Source organism: Haemorhous mexicanus, chromosome 1 (genome assembly GCF_027477595.1).
Source record: "Haemorhous mexicanus isolate bHaeMex1 chromosome 1, bHaeMex1.pri, whole genome shotgun sequence".
NCBI lineage: Eukaryota > Metazoa > Chordata > Aves > Passeriformes > Fringillidae > Haemorhous > Haemorhous mexicanus.
Genome location: NC_082341.1, coordinates 154,845,528 through 154,870,822, shown reverse-complemented (window position 1 = coordinate 154,870,822; position 25,295 = coordinate 154,845,528).

Genomic DNA, 25,295 nt, shown 5'->3' with positions numbered 1-25,295 from the left:
GTTTCTTCACCCAGAGGGTTTTTAGGCACAGGAACAGGCTCCCCAGGGAAGTGGTCACTACAGCAGGACTGACAGAGCTCAAGAAGTGTTTGAAAATGCATTCAAGCACATGGCAGGATTCTTGGGAATTGTCCTGTGCAGGGCCAGGAGACCCTACTGGGTCCCTTCCAACTCAGCCTATTCTATGACTCCATGATTCCACAACTCTGTAATTCCATGATTCCATAACTTTTTGATTCTGTGATTCCATGACTCTGTAATTCTATGATTCCATGACTCCATGATTCCATGACTCTGTGACTCCAAGATTCCATGATTCTGTAATTCCATGATTCCATAAATTTTTTATTCCATGATTCCATGACTCTGTAATTCTATGATTCCATGACTCCAAGATTCCATGACTCTGTAATTCCATGATTCTGTGACTCCATCATTCTATGACTATGTAATTCCATGATTCTATGACTCCATGATTCCATGACTCTGTGATTCCATGATTCCATGACTCTATGAAATAAGGTTTCCCTGGAGCCTTCTCCCTTCTAGGCTACAAGACCAACTCCCCAAACCTTTCTTCACGGGATGCCCAGTTGGATGCAGCCATCCAGGCAGCTCCCAACCCCCCAAACAGTCCCTCCACCAAACTCAGATCTCTCCAGTTTCATGGCAGGGAAGCTGTGTTTGACTGTGGCAAAGGCCTTACAGGAGCTGAGATAGATTAATTCAGCTGCTCTTCCCTTATCCTCCACTCACTCCACTAAAGAAGGCAACCAGATTAGTCAGGCACAATCTGCCCTTCATGAAATCATTTTGGCTGTCTCTTGTCACCTCCCTGTTGCCTGGAAAAAGTGATTATGTAATTTTTGCATGTTTTCTCAACATTCATTTAGAGAGGGGCGTGAAGTGTTTATTTGTCATTACTTCATTATGGTATTTACATGAAAAATATGTGTGTGGTAGTTCTTTTGGTTTGATTTGGTTTGGGCTTTCCTATTTTCTGCAAGAAAAAGCTATTTATTTTGGGACAATGTGTGTTTTTTTGGAAAACAACTGTTTCACCAGCAAAATTTTATTGATTTTTTTTTGTCTTTAATTAGCTTCCAACTGAAATGTGAACATTTAGTTGCTAGAAAGCAAACAACAGAGCTCTTAATTTTCAGTGTTTTAGTGGAAAACATTTCGCAATTGCTCCTAGTGCTGTCATGCTGCCTCTGCTCATAAAATTGCTTCTTTCTCTTAATTCCAAGGATTGCATTTGCAAATAAAACTGAGCGAGAGCTGCTCAGCTGGATCAGGCAGCAGTCCCTGTTGCCCAACATTCAGTCTCTGAGAGCAGAATGTTGTAGATGTTGATGGAAACAGCATCAGAAACAAGTACAGATTAATGTTACCCTCTGTATAAATCAGAGATTTACACCTGCTCTAGAAGTTGATTGGATCTGAGTCACCAGACTTCACAACTCCTGAATCACCTTTTCTCTGTGAATTGGTCCCAACCCTTCCTGAGTCTTTGTATACATTTGCCTTACATAACAGCCTCTGATGACGAATTCCAGAACTGAATCATGCATCTCATGTAAAACTATGTAAATTATTCATTTTATGTAAAACTGCATGAAATTCTTTCAGTTTTTTGAGGTCTGCTGCCTGATCACTTAGGAATTTATGCCAAAGTGAGGGAGAAACTTGCACAGAAAAGAAGGGGAGCTATATCCATTTCTGCTATATACATGCAGAAATGCCTGATGATTTTTGCTATTGTGAGATCTGCACTGGGATTTCCTATGAGTGTGTGTGATGTGCATGAAACGTGTTTAAAATTTGGACTTTCTACCATGATGCTTTCTCATTCACTTTTTTGTCCTGGTGCCATCCCTCTGCAATCTCAGTATATTCCAGGAAACCTAGAACAATCTGTTGAGCTCCATAGCCTCCCTTTTGTGAACAAATGCATCTGCTCCAGTAGACAAAGATTCCTAACCTTCAGCTGTTCTTTGCCCATCAACTTTCATTTTCCTATGGTTCATATCAGAAGCCTTTTGTCACTGTGATATTTTTTGAAAAATCCCTTTGCCAGGATTTCTTCTCCTGGGAAGAGGAGAAGCCTCAGCTTCTCCATGTTTTGCTGCTTTGGAATGTGATTTGGAGAATTGTTTACCCAGCATGTGAATTGTTTTAGTTTAATGACCAATCCCAGCCCAGCTGTGTTGGGACTCTGCTCAGTCGCAGGTTTTTATTATTCATTCTTTTCTAGCCTTCTGATGTATCCTTTTTCTTTCTTTAGTATAGTTTTAGTATATCATTTCTTTTAATATAATATACTATCATAAAATAATAAATCAGCCTTCTAAGAATATGGAGTCAAATTCTCATCTCTCACCTCATCCTGGGGACCTCACAACACCACAGGCTTTGGACAACTCTCTCAGGCACAGGGAGGGATTTCTGGGACTGTCCTGTCCAAAATTTGTCCATTGAGTACAAATCCTGCAGGGGCAGGATTTGTACTCCGTGATCCATGTGGGTCCCTTCCAACACAGGATATTCTATGATTCTATGATTTTATAAACCCCCATTTGCATGGATTTGGTTTAGACAATCTTTAAATGTCTCTTCCTAACCAAACCACTCTGTAATTTTATGTTACTCTGGCAATGCCATAGTCTTGTTCTGGCATATCAGTGGGATTTTTCATCAGCATAGTTCACAGAGTTTGCCTGGGCAAACAAAGTTACATTGATCTGCTAAATTATGCATCTTTAACTCATCAGAGTGAGGGTGCTGTAGGTTTTCCATGCACTGAGGGGTGCTGGTCATGGCAGGATCTCAATGGATGAACTGGCACCCTGGTGAATCTGGAAGAGTTGTAAATATTGGAAAGATCCTGAAGTTTATTTGACACCCCTGAGGCTTCCCTAACTTTGCATAATGGACTTGTGAATGTTGTTTGCAACACCTTAATTTTCCAGGCAATTTTAGGCATGTGTTATTGTTTAACTTTATAGTTCAATATTAATTATATTCTTCTGCAACTGTGGAAATGCAAATATGAGATTCCTGACACTCTGAGGGTTAGCCAGCCTGTCTGCTGTATAAATAGAAGCATTTGGGGAACTGTTTTGTCCTATGATTTTTGGTAAATGGTTCGTAAAAAACCAAAGTGACAAAGGATCCTCCTGGACTTATGGGTCCTGAAGGGATCCCTCGGTGTGTGCAAAGCATTCAGTTAATGGAGCAATTTCTCTCTGAGCAGAGACATTAACAAGTCTCTCTCTTTCATTAGGCTATTTTCACAAAGTGTTTAAGAATATAATGTTTGTGACTTCTGCCTCTCTGTTAAATTTGTCTGAAATTGGCCCATATTGCAAATATGGCTGGAGTGGGTATAAACAACATTACTTACAGATTACACTGGCCTGAAGATGAAGGAGGGAATGTTCTGATTAGATATTAGGCAGAAATTCTTCCCTGTGAGGTGCTGAGGCCCTGGCACAGGGTGCCCAGAGAAGCTGTGTCTGCCCCATCCCTGGAAGTGTCCAAGGCGAGGTTGGATTGAGCTTGGAGCAACCTGGGATGGTGGAAGGTGTCCCTGGCCATGGCAGGGGGATGAAACAAAATTATCTTTAAGGTCCCCTCCAGCCCAAAACATTCTGTGATTCTTATTTTGAGACTCAGCTCCTGGGCCATGTCAGAGCAGTATAAATTAAGAATCTGAGTTGATCTACTTGCCCTGAATTCAATAAGATTTAGTAGGGATAAGCACAGTGCAAATCTTTGCTCACATCATTCAATGTGCTGCTATATCAGTCACAGCACTAGAAACAATTCCTCTTCCTCTCTGAAATTCATACCCGAAAACTGAATAGTTTTAAGTGGAAAGGATGGCTTGGCAACCTTGCACACATAGGACAAAGAGATGAAAAGGAAGAGAAAAACCAGCCATGAGTAAAATTGACAAGACAATTTTTCAGCAGAAAGTGTAATTTAATCTAAACACTTAAAAGAAATGTACCCTATTTCTGTGGCATTTTTAACATGAAAATGATAAAATGAACTATCATCATTTCATCTTATAGTTCTGACAAAGTCAAAATGTTTTCCTTTCAATAAAGAAAACACTCCTTTAAATTTCCCTCTAAATTAATATCTTAACATTACCATTGTATGGAGTCCTTACTATTGTGCAGAAAGTATTGAATAAAATATACACTAATGAAATTTAATGAATAATACTAGACAGTATTTTTATCCTTTGTGGAAAAATCTACAGGTTTTTTTTTTTTTTTCATTTTTTAGAAATCAAACTTCCCCATGTTGAATTTCTGGCAAAAAAAGGCTTGGGGTTTGATCTGCTGGTGATGTTAGACAGGTAGGAACCAACATGCTGCTGGAGGATGCCTCTTCTACCAGGTGACAAGTGACAGGATGAGAGGAAATGGCCTCAGGGTGCACCAGGGGAGGTTTGGGCTGGATTTCAGAACAAACCTCAAGGATTGGAACAGGCTGTGCAGAGAAGTGCTGGAGTTGCCATCTCTGAAAGTGTTCAAAACATGTGTGGGTACAGCAGCAGGTGCTGTGCTGACTTGCACTTGGTCTTAAAGGTCTTTTCCAAGATTCTCTGATTCCACGCCAGAGGTGCTTTTCCTTCCATGGAAGGAGCAGAAGGCTCAGTCAGCAGCACTGCAAGGTTAATGCAACATGTGCTGGGCTCCTCTGCTTCTCACAGAAAGGGAGAGAGCAAAGACATTTCACCTCAGTCTTTTTAAAGTGCTCCCAGACTGTTCCTCAGCCCTCTCCTTTCCTTCTGCCCCCATAAGAAATGCAATCCAAATATGAGCCCTACTAAAACATTCCTGGCAGTTAAAGGAGGAAAATTAAGCAGCAAGGACAGGTTTTGCTGGTTCTGTTTGAACAGCAAAGCCATCTCTTTAAAAATAAAATAATGCAGCCTCAAGCTGTTTATCTGAACAAGATTGGAGCCAGGGGATTTATATGGATACCCCAGTTATAAATAAAAGCACTGGGTTTTCAACACACATCAGATTTTGTAGTCATAGAACTGCTTGCTCTCAGATAAGAGGGATGTTCTGATAACCACAACTCTCATTGTATTTTCAATTTGGTTCTCATTATTTTCAGAGAAAATCCTAAGGAGACAATTGCAATCAATGTGATGAAAAGACCATTGAGTTATAGCAGTGAAACCAACCTCTGAGTAGGCTGGGCATTTAACTCCTGCTGCAAGTCATGACTGCCAAGGGTGAGCTGGGTGGCAACTTGGGCAAAATTGCTGGGAATTATGATTTTTTTTTTGAGGATTGAGAACACTGGCATGCAGAGTTCTATTTCACAGTGTGCAGACCCTGCTTTGCAGTCTCAGAGCTGCCTGGACAGCTGCCAAAAATAAGTGCCATCATGGAAGTTATTTTACATATTCCTACTTATGAAGGAGAAAAATGAAGAGTTGATTGCTATGGTTTAATCCCAGCCACAATTAGCTACACTTGCTCGTTTTCTCTCAGAGTTGGATGGGGAGTATCAGAAAAAGGTAAAGGGTTGAGATAAGAATCATTTAATATTATTATTATTATTATTATTATTATTATTATTACTTCCTCAGGCCCTGACTCTTCCAAAGAACAGTCTGTGTGCTTGAGGTACACCCACAGGAATGCAGAGTGCCTGCAAGTTGTGAAATTCCTAAGTGTGCATCCCCTTCCAAACTTGCTCTTCAGCCCTATTTACTATTTTGGTTCTTGCTCTGGCTTTTATAAGTGTGTGGAAATACCAGAAAAAGTCTTGGACAAAATGCATTCAAATGATGTAAGGGAGTATGGATTTTTAACCTGCTCTTGGGGGAATAGAGAAGGGACTCTGACACTCTCAATCATTTCTCTCTCCTTCCACAAAATAATCAGAAGGTTTTTCCCTTTAGCATTGCATTCATCTTAGATTAGGTATCCATCTTTCAGCTCATTGCAGAACTGTGCTATTGTGTGGAGGAAAAAAGGGGTTTTTTCAGTAATCAGTGGGAAGAAGGAAGAGTCAAACACACAAAGACACAAATATGCAAAGCTCCAGGAGGGAGAATCAATTCTTGCTGAAGACCATTTGCTCATCCATCTATGTTTGCCAGGTAATTTCAGCCTGGGAAAAAGTACTGTTAGCAAACTGAAACTGCATTACTTGCTACTGTTCAAGGTGAATAATGTGGCCCTCTAAGGCCAGGGTCATTATCTCCCTGAGCCTGCTTGTGACAAGGCAGAGGGAAGAAATACGGTGTCTATCTAAGAAGACCAATATTTTCAATTCAGATGTGGTTTATATGAAACAGAAGCCCAGTATTTTATGGGGTATGCCATCATTTCCAGCATGCCTTTAATATTTGCTTGGGGCTGGCAGAAAAACTGATACTGTTGAGCCAGACCTTAGAATTGGAAGAGTTAATCACAGCAGTGGTTATACTTTTCCATATTAATCACAGGATATCCACCAAGGATAACAGGCAATAACAAAAACAAAGGAGCCCAATATCAGCAGGCCAGAGCCAGGATGGTGGTGTTAGAGCTAAGCTCCACCATCACTCAGCAACTCAAAGTGCCTGAATTCAATCCTAGCAGGACTCATCCACACTAAATTCAGATGCCTACAGTGTAGGTGTCTGTGCTGAACCAAGTGATCTGACATTCTGCTGTAGCTGGAGGGCATTGTGTCCATAGAATGGCAGCAGAACAATTCCTGTGATTTACTTCCTGCGTTAGGAGGACTTGAATTACACATTAAGTCTATCGATTCTGTTGTGTACAACCTCAACTAAGGCAGCTCAACAAAAACCTCAGTGCAGCTGGAGATGCCTTGGAATATCCCTTTGGGGGTCTATTTGGTGGTCCAAAAGAGCTTGGGTTCTTAAAGGTCTGGTGTTTATCAATCTGAAGTCTCAGGTACTTTAAGGCATTATTACCAGGTGCCAGTGCTTCCCCAGCTGATTTAAACTCCAGCTCTTCAGTGGCAATAAATGTAGCTATGGGTGATTGGTTCAGATGTAGAAAGGTTCCAATAAATGGATTCTACCTTCTCCTTCGTCAGAGGTGCTGTCACACCTTTTGTCAAGGCATGACTGAAGTTCTTGTATCTCCCACTTCCCATACTGATGTTACTTTCTCTCCAATCTATCAAAGAAAAAATCATGGAAGTTAAGTGTGCCACTTAATAAGAATGATGGATATTTTCCTATTACTTACTATGAGGGGAAGTTGAAAAAATTACAATTCTTCCATGATTCTTTAATAAAATTCCAACTCCTCTTGCCCATTCCCTTTCCTCTGCAGGGAGCCAAAGCTTGTCTGTCTTAATTATCAAGACAGCCTGATTTACTCACTACTTTCCTCTTGTATCATTGCTGTAACAATCAATCTGTTAAATGGCAATTCAAATGTGGCCCAAAGTAGTTTTGACCAATGAAATTTTGATTTTTCCATTGGTGGATTATAAAGAGGAACTGTTTCCCTCTTTGCTGGGCTGTAAAATAGTTGGAACTTCTGGAGGGGAGAAGATCCAAATAGCAGAATTATCATTCTCTCATGTGAGTCAGGATAAAAGATCTGGAAACAGTCAGAGATTTCTCTGTTTCTACTTTCCTTTTTTAAGAAAGTACTGGAGAGAGTGAACCAGCATCATGACTGTGTTGTTGAGGAAATCATGAAACAGATTCAGAAGAGAAAAACACTATAGGAGCACTACTAACTGAAGTACTGACAGCTACTGAATCCCTGACTATTGACCTTGACATTCTTTACAATGGGGCTACTATAAAATTTATTTTTATGAACCCTCCCCCACCAAAAAAAAAAAAACAACAGGTATTTCAAATGTTGCAAGTATCGTCTTCATTTTTTTAGGTACATCCAGGGACGGGGCAGTCACAGCTTCTCTGGGCAGCCTGGCCAGGATCTCACCACCCTCACAGAGAAGAATTTCTCCCTAACATCTGATCTAAACCTACTCTATTTCAATTTGAAACCATTTGCCATGTCCTGTCACTGCAGTCCCTCATTAAACTGATTGTGATTTACACCAGGCCCATCTCCCTCAGACTCTCCCAGTCCTCTTCTGCTTTTAAGCCTGTCCTACCTCAAGGTTATCTCCTCTTATTTTGTCCTAATACCTAAAGACTTATAATTTAATTCATCCTTTGAGAAATGCAGGCAAATCTCTGACAGAGGTGACCTGCTAGATTTTGAGTCCTCCCTCAAAACACTGGAGGAAGTAAAATATCTAAATCAAATCAGATCTATGCAAATCAGATCATCTTGATATAATTTATTTCTTAACAGAGTTGCGTTAGGATCCATAATCCTGTTCTTAGGAAAAGACTATTTAATTGAATACATCAAAATTTCTATAGAATGTGAAATAGAGGCTCCCATTTTGAGAAATCATAATTCTACCCTGACACTACTTGTTTCCGGACTGAAATGAAATATATTAGCACTTGACCTGTTCAAGTTCAGCTCCTGAGACTGTCTCAAGGGCTGGAAAGGTGCTGATGGTCAATCCCAGTTCCCAGCTGTCAGAAAAACTAAGCCAACAAGGACCTGATACTGTGGACATGGTTTATTTTCCTTGAGATTTTGCTGCATGCTCAAATCTTACATAATCCCTCTGAGAACTGCTGGGTTTGCAGTAAATCATTATCAGAGCTCATCTTAAAACCATTCCTGCAGCTGTTTCAGTCCTGAACCCTCCTTCATATGTGATACCTGACACGTGGGTTTCATTCATATGATAATTTTGGTGTGTGGTTAGTAATGTCAGGAATATTAACTACTTTACCCCACAATTATGTCTCCATAGAAAAGTCATTATTATTGCAGCAGAGTTGGCTTCAGCTATAAAACTGAGTAATTTTGGATTTTTGGGGTGAGCCAGCTATCTTCCATCCCTCTCAACTGCCATTTCAATGCTCCATTGAGGTGGAAAAGGGCTGAAAAAAGGCTGTGAGATTCCATCCCCCTTCCCCAGAGTGTGCACTGCACTCCAAAACTCACTTTGCATTCAGCTCCAACGTGTCACTCTGAAAGGACTGTGTCAGCAGCCTTAATTGCTTGGCTGGTGCCACAAGACTGATGGATTGTAGGCTCCTGCTTTCTAGAGGAAGGATGAGAACAGATGGGATTTTGCTAATTTAAACTTCTGTACATGTTTAATGTCCTATTTATCTCTTCCAGTGAGCCTGAAATGGTAATAAATGAAGTTGATTTTTAGTGAAATCTGTTAATGTCGTGAGAAGTGTTAGTGAAGAACAAAAAGCTCTATTAGCCTGCACTGACCTGCAAATAAACAACAGGCTGTGAGGAGTGGTTACCCACTTTCTAATTTGCTTAATGGTCTTTTAATGAGTGGGCTTATGGCTGTACAGTAAATACACTGGTCTAGCACCCTAGAGGCCCCTATTCAGGCTGTTTCCTGGAACTCTGAGACACCTCCTGTTATTTCTGTCCCTCAGTTTTTCACTCAGATAAGCCTATAACAATACACCCAAGTAACCCTTAAACTGTTTCCAGGGCTGGAATACAAATAAGAACACCAAGACATTCCTGTTACAAGGCTCAGACCCTCACTGGCCCATTCAGAGCTACCAGATTGGTTTTCCCTATCTAAATCTTACATCTAAATCTCTGACTAATGAGTTTCTGTACCTAAGGTGGATTTCACTCTTCTTACAGAAATTCAGCCCATTTTTGCCATGTGGAGACTATGACTTACTAAATGTCTTTGAAGGATTCAGAGCTGTGAAAACTGTAATATAATGGAATCACTGTTGTCTGGGAAAACAAGCAGAGGAGGCTGAACACACGAGGAAGAAAAGGATGGAAGCAGTTTGGGTACATTTAAATTTGCCAGCTGAATCTGTAACACATCTTTTGCACAGATACCTTCTAAGATGTTTGTTTATTCTAGATGGAATCCCTTGGGCATGGAAATCAAAACAGAGTGATAATTCTGGCACTAGTGGGTAAGGTGTTCAGGGGAAACCACCCTCTTTGGTCTGTAAGAGCATCTTCAAGGATCCTAAACTCAACTACATCTAACAGGGAAAAACAGCAGGAGAGAACAGCTTTATATCAGTTTTACAAAACTGAAAATGTTTGGATGGATTCCAGGTTGAATTTGAAGTGATAGAAATGTTTTTCAACTTGGGCACATTTATTAGCAAAGTTTAGGGGTAAATCCTGTAGGTTTTAGGGTTTTAGGAAAGAATTACAGCTCACAGTGCCCTGACTTTATACACTATAGGCACACACAGAGACATAAAGATCACACCGTTGGCCTCCTCTCCTGCAAGTCACACTTTATTTCTGGATTAATTACTTTTTAACTGAAGTAAAAGCAGCAGTGTTTGAACTCCTGAAGCAACAAAGCCCTTTTTACATACTTTGATTTAGCCATGCAAATTAGAAAATGTTGGCTCAAATAATTTATCTGAGACCACAGAGTCAAACAGTGACACTTTCAGGAGTAGGTAAATCTCCTAAAAGCCTCCGCTTAGTCCATCCTCCTACACACAAATAAAAAGCATTAAAAAATTGCATTCAAATTACTTCAACAGGTAATTTGTTCCTCCAGGCCTTACTGAGCACATTTGCTAATGATTTAGTTCCAGAACACTAAACCAAAAACACTTAGCAAGAGCAAAAACTCTGCAAGTAAATTAAAGAATAGCAAGTTCCAGTTAGTCTCCTAATAGAGCTGATGATTAAATGGTTCCTATTTAAGCAGCAACAATACCAAACTCTGTTATGTAAAATTGTAAAGGCTGCTAGATTCAACAGGCTTTAGACAAAAGAGAGAAAAGGAAGAAAGGAAGTATTTTCTCAGCTTATATAAAGTGCATTTCAAACATCTATGTACAAAAGTTTTTATTTAAAGGATGATGATGCCCTGGCACAGGTTGCCCAGAGAAGTTTGGATGCCCATAGATGTGCACAGAAATAAAGGTTTCCACATTTCCTTCAGTGGTTTGTTGTCTCATCTGAAGCTCATCATTTGTTTCTGTTTCCTATTTGTCTTCAAACCACAAATTCTGGACTTTGTGAGATCGAGCACAGTGCATTGAGTGAAAAGTGGGCAAGAGAACTGATTCAAAGGCTACATTATTACAGTCAGAAAAGATTTTCTAAGATGAAGCCATTCAGCAGCAAAGATGAGCAGTGCAATTAGAGCCAAAGAAGTGCAGAAAATCCATTCATGTTTGTATGAGTTCAGTGACTCTGACTGCTAAAAGTGGAGAGACTTTAGAGATAAATCAGATAATCCTGTCATCTGAGAAATGTCTTCACAGGCACAGGAACAGGATGACTAATCTTAATATAACAAGAGTTAACATAGTAAAAAAATATATGTAATATTGCCATTAACCGTAAGCGTCCACCAGAATTTATTTTACACAGTTAAATGGAAATGTATTGCTACTTACTTTAAAAGAAAAGATAAAACCTGGAGTTGGAGATCCCTCCATATAACTTTTACCCATATAACTTTATTTGCACTAATTATTTTCACATTCAGACAGAATACCTGAGGAGCTGGACTGTTTGGATGATTGATGGCATGTCATGAGACAGACAAATCACTCTACTTTAGAGAGTGACTGTAAAATATTGGAATAATCCTTTACTCTGTAGTGAATAATGAAGAACAAAAACAAATTAAAGGGAATTTTATGACCAACAGCAAGAAAACTTTACCACAGCTTGTTTCATTAGCTGGCAGGAAAGGCTTTGCAGCAAATAGGTTCATTTTAAAATATTAAATTAGAGGAAAATACAAAGAAACATATGAGTAACTGGAAGTGACAGAAGAATAGATTAGCTCTCAATTCCCAGATTTCACAAATAGTCCTTAGAGTCAACAAGTTTTCCTGATGTCCAAACTTCAGACATCAAATTGACTAATTAAGTTGATTTTTTTGGGTGGAGGGGGATTTTTGCCACATTAATGATGTACTCTAAGAGCCTCTGTGTACATATATGGATATTTGTAGTTTTGTTCATCAACTGGGAAAACCTATTTTCTGAAATTGCATCTTTTTGTGCAAGTTTTTCTGGCCCTTTATGGAATAATTAAGCATTGGCTGCTGAATAACAGTGAGGTTTGATGTTGTGAAATGTCTCAGCTTTCTGTTACCCCCGAGTTCCTGATTGCGCCTTGGGATGTAGATTTGTCTCAACCACCAGCCTGGGTTCACTCTCTCTACTTGCTGGAAATTATATAAAGTTTAATTTTTTTTTTAATGTAACTGAAGTCAGTTTTGTTCTCCTTTCTCCAGGGGAAGGGAATTCAAGTTTCTTTTCAGGGGACTGCTCCACCAGTTGAGGTCTGATGAGCCGAACATCTCAACAGACTGGGGGTAGAACAGAAGATACACAAAAGACAATGACCATTAATGACCATTAATGACCATTAATGACCATCAACTCCAAACATCACCCCTGGCATGGCTGAAGACATCTGGTTTGGGTGAAGAGAGATAAGAATGAGAACTTGATTAGCATTGCAGGAAAAGAAATCTGAATCCAGTCGGAACCCAAATACTAAGAACTGAGCTACTTAGGACTAATAAACATCAAACCAATGAATTTCTCAGGGTTTTGACCGTGTAAAATATGTGAAAAATTTACTAAAATTCATGTGTGATAGAAGGATTTTCTCTGCACAACCCAGGCAATGTGTGGATGAAATTACTTCTGTTGCACATCCTGGCCAGAATAAAGCAGTGCCTTGATTCCCTAACACTAAAAATTTTGTTGTAAGATTTTTTGGCATTTTCCCTCACACTTTCAGTGACATACTTATTTCAGTCCCTTTGTGTCTCTGAAGAGACATAATGTGTCCGCTGAGTAATTCATCCCATGTGTGTTGGACATCCATCTCAGGCTGGGATGAATCACCCTCTGGAATTACCAATCCCTCCTGTGTGATGGCTGAGGAGGTTTGAACAAATTGTTGGGAATTGTTGTCCACCTAAAGGGGAAACTTTATGGGCTGCAGCCACATGTGTGTCATCCTACTATTGCCTGCAATCCTTCCATGCTCAAAGGGATTACAGCAGGTGGAAAGATCTCTGTTTTCCTCTCTCCTCTCTCATCCTCTCCTTAGAAATAAACTGACCATGGACATGTCTGACAGCACCTGACAGCTCACCAGGAAGGGAACCAGCAGATCCTGTTTGGGTGTTTTCCCAAAGAGGTTAAAAACCACCAGATATCTCCAGTAAATAAGGATTTACCAGGCCTTGTAGTTGAACTCAAATAACTTTCTCCTTCTGTGGTCTTGGAAGAAAATTATAAATCCTGGGGGAAAATGTAGAAAAATACCCTCACAATAACTGGCTTTGTGCAACAGCAATCAAACCTCCCATTTATGCCCCACCAAAGTGTCTGAGCCTGTTGTGAACAAAGTGGACGAAAAATTCAGTGCCATTTCCACAGTTAGGATTTTACCTATGTGCTGAGACTACCAACAAGAGGATAATTATGTGCCAATTTACAGCTGCAGCTTTTATGCTGTGAATATTTCTCCTACAGTTCCTAGTTTTGTTTCAGTGAAAAAGTTGATGTGTGATAAATATTCTGAGTCAGTTTAGGTCTAGGCTGGGCTTGAATCAGATGCCTCTGATGAAATTTCTTACCTCTCAACTAAAGTTCAGTAAGTGCTGCCCACAGCATCAATATGATTGCAATAAATGACTCAAGAAAATGCCCTCAAGGAACACCAAGACAAGAAGCAGCTGTTCTTATAAAATTCTAAAAATATTTCAGTTAATCTTAAAGACAAATCAAGCTCCAAAGGACCAAGGTCTTAATTTAAATTGTAACTCGTTGCAGAAAATTACTAACTGGTCACCCATCAGAGAGAGTTAGAACATTCCACTTCACACTAAGTTTAATAGATTGTTTTCCTCCTCTTCTGATTTTAGGTGTTTAAGCCTAAAATAATTTGTCAGACTTTTGTTTAATCAAGGCAAATTGAGATTGACTAAATACTTTTACAGACTGCCACAATTTTGTCCTTTTACAGATAATGACAATGACACTCTTATCTCCATCCTAAATATGCCTCTATTTCACCTTAATATGAAGCCCAATTGAGAAATAAGTATGACTAAAACAGTTATAATGAAATACTCTGAGCCTATATCTATTCCCAAGATTTAAGTATGAAAGAGCACTAATTTAGGACTTTAAATTATTTATACATTTGACATGGTTTCCTATTAATCAGAATCAGAACTAGAGCAATTTGCAAAATTCCTGTGGCATCTATTAAATATTTTCTTCTAAGTAAGTAAATGAAAGAGATTTATTAATTCTAGTAGAAACTTCATTGGTATTGGTTGAGAGATGCTAAACACACAGGGGGTTATATTAAGTCTGTACAAAATGCTAAAAACTCCTCAGATCTCTGCTAAATTAATTTAATCCCTTTTTGCGTGTTTTAAAGCCCATCAGATTTTATAAACATTGATATAATGTAGTGAAAGGCAACTATTTACAAATAAAGAACAAAAATCAAAAAGTAACATTTAGCATGACATCAGTGTCTCACTGCAGTTAGGAATTTGTGATGTTCTTCCTTTTCACTGTGACCCTAAACCTGCCTCTAGAGGCTGGTTTAACTGAATATTCTGGAGTGGGAGGCTGCACCTATTTTAGAAATACTGGGGATTTGAATAGCTTTTTTTCTGTCAGAACAATCTCTATGAATTTATGGATACCTGAATGAAACCCATTCAGACAAGATTTAGACGATGTCTCTGAGCTGAGAAACACCACTGAACAATGGTTTAAAAGAAAATTTCCCAGCTTTTTGGACCACCATGATCATCAATGATCAAATTTCTGCTGGATCAAGATGAACTTCTGACATAAAATGTTCAGCTAATGAACTTGCTAATATTTCTATTTTCATATCACAGAATGATGAAAACATAGAATCACAGAAGACATAGAATCACAGAATCATGGTATGGTTTACCTTAAAGGTAAAGATCTAATTCCAGCCCGTTCCATGGGCAGAAACACCTTCCACTAGACCAGTTTGTCCAAAGCCTCATCCAGCCTGCCTTGAACACTTCCAGGGATGGGGCATCCAGCATTTCTCTGGGCAAATTGTTCTTGTGCTTCATCACCCTCACAGGAGAGATTTTCTCCTTATAAATCAATAATTAAAAAATATCCAGTAAAGCCCGTGCAGCACAAACATCAGGGCCTCCCTCAGCTACAACGAGTATAGAGTATGAATCTTGGAGCTTCATCCATTCTCTGCTGTGTCTGTGCCTTTGATGTGACCTGGGAAAGCCAACTTTGGCCATGTGGTTTAGAAATGCACCCTAAGTTCCTGGTCTTACTTTGCTGACCTCCCTCCTTGAGTTCTCTCTCCCTGAGTTCTCATTTTGCCAGGAAGAAAACCTCATCCTCTCCTATTATTAGACGTTCACGTGTTCTTCAGAGAGACAAAAGATAAAATCTTTATGAAAGCCACGTTTTGGGACATGCTCACTTCAGCAACCTTGCAAAACAGCCTTAAAATGCATAGAAACAACTAAATCTGGGTTCTATACACAGCATTGTATCTCTACTCAACATTTCCCCCAGATTTTCATTCAGTTCCAAATTCTTAAGGGAACTGGTGGAGTTTTCAGTCCTTTTGACTAAAAAACTGACCCAAAATTAAGCTCTATGTCCATTTGGGCCATTTGGTGACTTCAACACAAGATCACAGAATCACAGAACTTTTAGGGTTGGAAGGGACCTCTGAAGATCCTTTAGTCCAACCCCCCCTGCCAAGGCAGGAGATGGAGATGAAAAGTTCATTCCTGCAAAGAGAGTGAGTTTATTCCTGCACAAAACAAATGGAATAAAAGAAATGTTGACTTGCATTTTGGCTAGAGAAAGGCTAGAGAAAGGTGTTTCTTCTAGCTGTCTCCTCACCTTTTCCTCTATCCCAGTGGAAGAATAGCAGAATTAATGATAAGGTTGAACTTCCACCAGCTATAACACAGCAATTCCACCTAATCCAAAAACAGAGGAGGTTTTCCTGGAATTCTTGCTGCTATCTGAAGCCACTAAGAAATGACTGAGCTGCACAGCAGGAAGGGAGGGAAGGATGGTAGAGCCATGGGCTGTTTTCCATTAGCCACACCATGGTCTGATTCCCTCCTTACCAGAGAGGGCACGACCTTCACCTCGCTTGGTGGGAGTGACCATGCGCTGTAGCCTCTCTCCCGCGGCCGCGGGGCTGTGCAGGTGCCCGGCTGGGTGCCCCCGGCCCGGCCAAAGATGGCCACACAAAGTGCCACTCCCGGATTCCCTCCGGAACCCTGGGTAGTGGTTACTATCTGCGGCGTAGGCGGGATCTTGGCTACAAGGTACCGAAGCAAAGGAAGGAGGAGGGACACCCGTAGAGGTACCAAGGATCTTTTAATCTTCCTCGGCAGTGCTAGGGACAGGTGACAAAGGTGGGGTCCTGGCGGGACGCTGATGGAGTGGGTGGGATTGGGGAGAGACACAAAGCTTACCATTAGCAAGGACCCAGGGAGGAGCGTGGGTTACAGCTAAGCTATGGGGACGGCTGTCTGTCTCTGCCCCCACACACGCTCAGGATGGTTCTTGCACGCTGGGCTTCAAAAGATGAGTCTGGACACTAGGTTTTTTCAGTCTTCAGAATTGTTTATTATCTCTTATCTATAAAGTCCTTTCTCTGCCCGAAGGATCTGACCAGCACGGCAGCCAAAGGCACTCTGCCCACCCCCAAGGCGGCCGCATCTTTTATAACAAAAACTACGTATATCATATTTACCTTTTGTCCCCAATACCTATCATCTTCGTCACTAACTACACTCTCATCCCAGACCAATCCCCAAATGCCAACACCACTCTAGAAGATGGAAGACAGGAAGAAGAAAGAAGAGCCTGGTGGCACACCCTGATTCTTCCATCTTGTCTCTACAACCCCCCTGTACCAAAACCCCAAAATTTGTGATTCACCCTATAATGATATCTTCCCTTCACCATTTACACCCGAGTGATTCTCGAAGGTTCCATTTCCTCATACATCGGTGGCACATCTCTAGATGGATCAAAATCAATCCACCAAGTGCTTTTGGCAACATTCCAGGACTCCCGAGTCCCCCAAGGGTTCTCTCGGTAGCTCTGGACATCAGGAGTGATGTGCTGAGCTGCCACACTAAGCCACTGAGGATCACACAGGGGAGGGGAAAAACTACAGGGGCAAATCATACATCAAATTAAGGAATGACTGACACAGAGAATTCTCGAGGTAAGGGGGGTGGTCACCATGACAGGCACGGGAGGGGGGGGTGGGCAGCTCCAATAGGGAGAAACCATTGTGAGGGAAATACATGGGGGGGAACCAAGGACCGAACCATTATTGAGTTACAAAAGGAATAACCGATTCTAAAAACACACAATGCCACAATGCACTGCTTTGGGGAAATGCTAACCTTGGGGAAACAAGAAAACAAACAAAAAAACCCCAAACAAAATTCTGTTTCCCCTTTGCTTATAGTCCCTCAGACTTATTTAGCTCTATCTAGCAAGAAATGGACCAAGTGTAAAATTCAGTATTACTTCATGGTTCTCTATTTGTTTTAATCAGCTACACAGCCCTGTGGTGCCAAAGCACCATCCCAACTTATGTATTATTTACTAGTTAATATCTCAAAACAGATGTCTCTAAATAAAATAATTTTCTTTCTCTTGCTTGTCATGCCTGAGGGCCAAATCAAAGGACCAGAACACCTCCCTGATAATGTGCAGTGCACTCAAATCATGACATCAGGGTCACCAAGCCTGTCAGAGCTGGGTCCTGGGACACTGAGAAATTTGTAGCAACTTGTGTCTCTGTAAGTCAGGGTCAATGTTTCTCTGTTCAAGGCTCTCTCATGTCTCTGCCTTTCAAACAGCCATTTCAGCCCTGCACACCTTCTGACTTCAAGGATCATCTATTTCTTCCAGATCTCTGTGGCAAGAAAGTCCAAGTGTCAAGGCATGGTCTGGCTGGGTCAAAAATCGATATTCCCTGGAACAGGCAAGTACCCATAAGAGCAGGAACAATTCTGCATAACACACATTTAACCATTGCATTTAACCATTTATTTGGCACACTTTGCCTTATCACTGTGCTTTTCAAACTGGTGCTCAAGAGTTCATAAAATATTAGGATGGGGTCTTTATGTTGTTTTTTTTTCCTCTGTGGTACCAAGGTTTAACTTCAGACCACAGCTAAGCACCAGCAGCTGCTTATTCCCTCCTTCAGTCCCATTTGGGTAGGATGGGGAAGGAGAATCAGAAAAAGGTAAAACCTGTGGGTGGAGAAAAGAACAATTTAATAATCAGAGTAAAACAAAATGATGATGATGATAATTAATAATAATGATGATGAAAGGAGATATTAAAGAGATAAAAATAAAACTCAATAAAAATTAACCAGATGGTGTACAGTACAATTACTCACCATCCCAAGCAGCAATTGACCCCTTTAGGCCAGCTCCCCCACACTTTATATACTGGGAGTGTGTTGTGTGGTGTGGAACATCCCTTTGGCCAGCTCAGGTCAGCTGTCCTGGACCTTCTTCTTTGCAGCTCCCTGTGCAGAATACAGGAAACTGAACAGTCCTTGATTGAGGGCAAACACAACAACACTCAAATTATCAGTGTTTTATCAACATTTTCCCCATCCAACTCAAATGTGTCTCCAAGTCTCTGTCAAACACAGGAGCTGCAGGGAAAAAGTCCTCAGCTGACAGGGGCTGATCCTCTGGAGGATGTTCAGGATCAAAGTCATGAGTGGGGTTGGCATTTTACTGGACCCAAAACACATTTGAGCAGTGCTCTCATTGGGATGATGGAGGAATAAAGGGCAGATCAGTGAATTCTGGTAATTTGTCCACAGGTGGAGGCTTTGTCCTCAGCTTTAATGAACTTTGAGGAGCACATCTGTAAAGCAGGACTCTAGTTGTCCATGAGAGATGGACTTTTTGTCCTGATATGAATTGAAATGCAGAGTTTTAGGGAGTCTCTGAAAGGAGCCAGAGAGAATTTAAGACTGTTCTTTGCTAACTTGATTGTAGATATTGATTTTTTATGGATTTATTCAAAACTGAAAGTTAATCTGGAGGACACAAAACCCAGAAGGCTTGATTTTCTTATTTATTCTCGTTCATCTAATTTTTTTTTTGTCATCACTTGCCTTGTATTCCCATAGTCTTCACAGAGAAAGTGGGAGTTTTGATAGTGTTAAGTGAGTAAATAGAAAAAGGGTAAATGGGTGTAGTAGGAGAAAGGTTAAATTTCTTCAGCAAAGGATCCAACTCTCAAACTCTCTAATTTTATCTACATGAAGCTTGAGATGAGATACCTTATAAGACTTTTCTCTTACATAAAAGAATTTAATCTATGCAAGACTTGGTAACTATACACAGTAAAGAGGACTCCCAGCCTGAAAAGACTGAAATCTGTGGAAAAGAAGGTCATGAGTGGAACACATCAATTAATCCTGTCCCTAATTTTAAGGATGAGGCCTAAAGGAGTAGGCACAAGTAGGCCATGGCCACTCATAGAGTCTTTGCAGGAGAAAGAGGATGTATTGAGTGCCTGTGGGGAGTGCAGAAAATATTGCACTGATTTGGGTGGTGGTGGGAGGGCAGTGTTTATAATCTGGGTATTAAAAAGAGGAAAAGACAAGAAACTACTGAATAAAAGAGGATTTGGCCGCAATAACCCCCTGCAATGTTATAGGCTGGGGATGGTGTGGCTGGACAGTGCCCAGGCACAAAGGGCCTGGGGGCACTGGTCGACATCAGGCTGAACACGAGCCAGCAGTGTGCCCTGGTGGCCAAGAAGGCCAATGGCTCCTGGCCTGGATCAGGAACAGTGTGGCCAGCAGGAACAGGAAGGTCCTTCTGCCCCTGTACTGGGCACTGGTGAGGTCACACCTTGGGTGCTGTGTCCAGTTCTGGCCCCTCAGTTTGGGAAGGACCTTGGGATGCTGGAGCGTGTCCAGAGGAGGCAACAAGGCTGGAGAGGGGCTGTGAACACAAACCCTGTGAGGAACCACTGAGGGAGCTGGGGGTGTTTAGGCTGGAGAAAAGGAGACTCAGGGGTGACCTTATCACTCTCTACAACCCCTGAAAGGTGGCTGTGCTCAGGTGGGGTTGGTCTCTTTCTCCAGGTTCTGACAGAACCAGAGGACACAGTCTCAAGCTGTTCCAAGGGAAATATGGGTTGGATATTAGGAAAAAGTTTTTTATGCAAAGAGTGATAAAGTTTTGGAATGGTCTGCCTGGGGAGGTGGTGGAGTCACCATCTCTGGAAGTGTTTAAAAACAGCCTGGATGTGGCACTCAGTTCCATGGTTTAGTTGAGGTGCTGGGGCTGGGGCTGGACTCAATGATCTTGAAGGTCTCTTCCAACCCAGTCATTCTGTGAATTCTGTAAAAATAAGATGAAGAGAGTAGAGACAGCTTAGACAAATATATGCTTTACAATCTACTGCTTTGGGTACAGATGACAGCCTGGAGTGATGTGCCAATAATCACAAAGCAGAGAGAAAGCAAGGTTAGCACTAATACCCTGCTGAGACCATGGCCAGAGCTGTATCCACAAAGTCATGTGCTCCCAGCCATGCTCTGCATCCCACCATTTGCATAAGTTCCCTGGAGATTTGCTTGCCTCTGCAATACCTGGCAAAGCACACAGTCTAAACTTTATGAAAATTCACACCAGAAGCAAAATTCAGCCATTTCAGAGTTTAATAGCTTGCTGGAAAGGGTGGGAAAATGTTAAAAAAAATAAAAACAATCTTCAGGATACCTAGTAACTAGTAGTAAAATCTATAAGTATAAAAAACATAAGACAAAACCTAACTGAATTTTCACAAATTTCTCATCCTTACCCTTGCCAGCCTCTAATATATGTGCACCTCTAGCAATCACCTGGCAGTTATCCACAGCATTCACAGTATTAAGCAAATTACAAATGGGTCCAGGATGGGCAGTGCATGCCAGTCTTGGCTCTCCAGTGAGCCACATAATGCTCTGTAGCATTTGGCTTCTCTCAGCAGGTCCATTAGTCAGGGTGGATGAACCTCATCAGCTGGAGGGAATGCACACCAGGAAGCGTGCTTGGAAGAGTGGAGATATTTGACTTTCATGAGAGATGGGGAGAAACAGAACTCTGGCTGCTCTGCTTTGGCCTCTCTCCCCTCCAGTGGCATCTATGCAAATGCAATCCAGTCTTCAGACTGATCCAGAGTGAAGTCATCTCCCGAGGCTTCTGTGTTTGTCTCTGTTGTGCATATCCAGAGTAGGCAAAGACACCTGGAAGGGACCCAAAGCAGTGTGAGGCAATAACCCACCTAGCATCTTGTAAAAGGACTGTTGGGACTTCAGGGGATGTTGCTGTTAGTGTTCACTCACCAGCCAGGGGCAGAAGTGGTCACAGGTATTGGAGAAAAAAGCCCCATAATTTAATAGAGGTAAGATGAAATGTCCAGGTTTCAAGGGCTGTATTTCAAGATCCAGACTCTCCTGAGTCAATTCAGCCTGATCTGCCTCTGGAAGCCACTCTGGTTTGCTAAAGATGCCTGTGGGGAATGTGCCTGGCAGATGGTTTTGGTCTCTTTTCAGAGTTCTGTTGCTCTTTCTCTGCCTTCTAGACAGCTCTGCCTCTTGACCTTCCTTTTTGCAGAAGGCCAAACACCACCAGAGAGAGAAAATCCATCAATTTCTGTCTCTATCCCAACTAAATGAACAACTGATACTATTTCTGACAATACATCCCACCTTGTCACTCAGTCTTGAATGGCCATACACACAGAAGTCTGAAGTTAGACTGGCATTTCATGCACACTGATGTATTTATTTACCCTTTATGAAGACTTGTCATTTACCAGAACAATTTAGAAATGGTCTCCAGCAAGTACTGACCTTTAATTACACTGGTTTTTATTAAAATTCAGTGTTAATCACAGTGAGAGACCAAAAAAGAAAAGGTATGCTTATGTCATATAGAAAATATGGGATAATGTATTGAGAACTTCAGCGAGACAAAGAGAACATATTCAGCAGCTGCTGGATGTTTTTTTCTACAATATTCCATACCAACACTACATTCTTATTTCATCCTCAACTAAAATTAAACAGTTAATAATACAAGATATTGTAATCCCTGAAGTTTCCTAGATCTGTTTGCCAGGAGGGCTCTGATTTATTTAGAGAGTAAAAATACCTTCCTGGAGATAGATAATTTAGTTCTTCTGAACACCTAAATGTTTCTGACTGGTCTTCACAGGACAATGGATGGGTTGTCAGTATCTTAAAAAATAAGAATTGTAATTATACTCAGAACTTGCACATGAATCAATGCAAAAAATGGAAGGAAGAATAAAGTTTGTATGAGAAACCCTGATAACTGCAAGGTGTAGCCCATATCTTCTATTTTTCTTTCTATCTCAAAGTTAGGTGTTTACTGTTCCTTGTCAGCCAGAATCCCCCTCTGGTCAATAGAGATGAATAGGCACCTACAGAGGGTGAGTCACCCAATCTATCTTAAGAAGGGATGAATCACCCACTGGAAGTGCATTTTCTTCTCCATCTTCAGTTTCAGATCTGAAGTGTGAGCAGCTGAACGAGGTGTTTAGGTTTTTCCAACTGTATAAAACAAATAAAAATATTACCTCTCCTTACAAACTCTGTCTTCCTTATGTCTCCAAACCAGCATGATGGCAGTGATAATGTTTCATTCTAGAAGGGGAATCCAGTTTAGCTTAGAGGCTTATTGTCCTCATTGCTGAAGTTAAGTGACATGAATCCCGTGCAAACTGTTCACAAATTTTTGTCTAAAAGTTACACATACTTTTTCAAAGTCTATAAAGGTTGCTTTTAACACTTTTAAGTGTTTTTCTGATATAGAAAACATTTATCTGATTAGTTCTCTTTCTGGGAAAGTTGTTTAGGCTACATTAACATTTCTTATCAAGCTTTGCATGTGATTGCCAGGAGATTCAATCCGATTAAAAATAAAATGTTTTGAAATGCCTTTGCTTTGTTGTTGTTTTTTTTTTTCACCCTTCCCCCACAGAATGGAAATGGTTTTCTGTCCAGTTTTGAGTAAACAGCATAAGAAAATCAGGGGAAAAAATTGTCAAAGAACATATTCTTCAATTTATTAACAACTCAAGCAAACTCAGAAGAAAGCTAGAATTACAGTTACTAATATGAAATTAGTCCTCAGAATGTTTAGCATACATGGTCTGAATCCAATATTCCTCAAGATAATTCAGTTCCACCCCCTGCCATGGGCAGGGACAACTTCCACTTGACCAGATTTCTCAGAGTTCCATCCAACCTTGCCTTGAGCCCTTCCAGGGAGGGAGCCACTACAACTTCTCTGCACAGCCTGTTCCATGGCCTTACCACCCACTGAGCAAATGATTTCACCCCAATATCTAATCTACACCCACTCTCTTTCAAATTGGAGCCATTCCCCCTTGTCCTGTTGCTGCATGTGCTTGTAAATAGTCCCTCTCCATCTTTCTTACAGGTCATCTTCACATCCTGGAAGGCCACAATTAGGTCGCCCCAGACCTTCTCTTCTCCAGGCTGAGTAATCCCAATTCTCTCAGCCTTTCCTCACAGCAGAGCTGCTCCATCCCTCTGATCATCCTCTGGGCTCGTTCCAACATCTCCACGTCATTCCTGTGCTGGAGGCAGCTCTGCAGGTTGAGCCCCAGAAGATCTTAGTTTCAGGTCTGTCAAGCACAAGAAGAGGAACTGCACTATGCCAGTGAAAAGCAATTCACTGTAAAGTTATGAACCTACTTCTTTAGTTGTTTGGGCTTTTTTCCCCCTATCCTTAGGCAAAAATGAAGACTGAACTGGAAGTAGAACTGAGTTCTTTGAGATTTGTTAATGAAAAGCACGACAAGGTTCAGCTGGTGAAAAGTGACATATTTCAGCTGGCTCCATGGGTGTCAAGTCACCATGTACCATCTGAGATCCTGGCACAAAGAGCAGAGATATTAAGATATGGCCTGTTCTTTCACATTGAAAGCCAGGATGCCAAGCCAATGAAAAACATGGAAAAGCCATTAAAAAGCATTTTAGCACTTTGGAAACCAAGAGACCACATTAGAAAGTTTAAGTGGACTAATTACTTGAATAACATTTCGTTACAAACCTAAGCTGGGCTTTTACAGCCCTGTATTTCAGTCCTTGCTGTTTCTTGCTAATGAAGTTAGCTATAAAATAAACAGGATGATGCTCTGGTTTTTACTGACCTGCCAAACTATAGACTTTTACTGCTCAGAGTAGGGGCAGAATGCAGGGGATGAGGACTGGAGTTAACAAGCTCTGTGAAAACTTGTGTGCTCCAAGCTGTGGGGAGAAGCAATATTTGTGCATATCACAAAAATTTGGCTCAGCTCACAGCCAAACACGTCTGTCCCCCAATCCAGCAAATATGCAAGTCATGTTTTGGCACTTGTCCTGGTGCCAGATGGTTACATGTGTGACAACAGCAAGAGCAGGATTGATGTGATCTCTTAGCAGCCAGCATAAGGAAGGTTTAGAAGGATGAAGAGCTGGGGCATTTGAGTTCACTGTGTCTGATAGAACAGACTGGGGATGGGAGCTCTCTTTATGTGCAGTAGCAATCCCATGATATTACATTCTCACACAGCACTGGGAACCTCTGTGCCTGGTCACAGGGTCGTGTAAATAGAACCACAGTACTAAAATCTGCTCCTTAAAATGTAGCTCTGCTTATCCAGTAATGCCCTTCCACATACCAGGAGGAAAATTTTTTTTTAATATCACAGAGAGCAAAATGGCTGCAGGGAGTGCAGGGTCCTTCTGCTTGGAGCAAAGGATCTCATTTTACAGGTTTGGAGGATTTTGAAAACACAGCTGCAGTGATCTTAGCCTTCAGCTATCAGATGCAAGCAGTGTAAAAATTCATTCTGTCCATTAATGGGTTGATCACCACTGATGGGTTTTTACTACCCACAGTGCTGAAACACAGGTTTCAAGAATATCAGGATCTTTTTGCTCCAGTCTTCCCACAGTAAGGGTAAACAGTTAATTGCTGGGTGGTATTTCTGTTCTACTCTGGCCAACAGGGTTCAACTGGATCATTAAAGTGATTAAAAAATAAAAAGCATCACTGATGGAAAGAGCTACAATTGTTAGAAGTGCTGGTGTGGCGCAAAAGA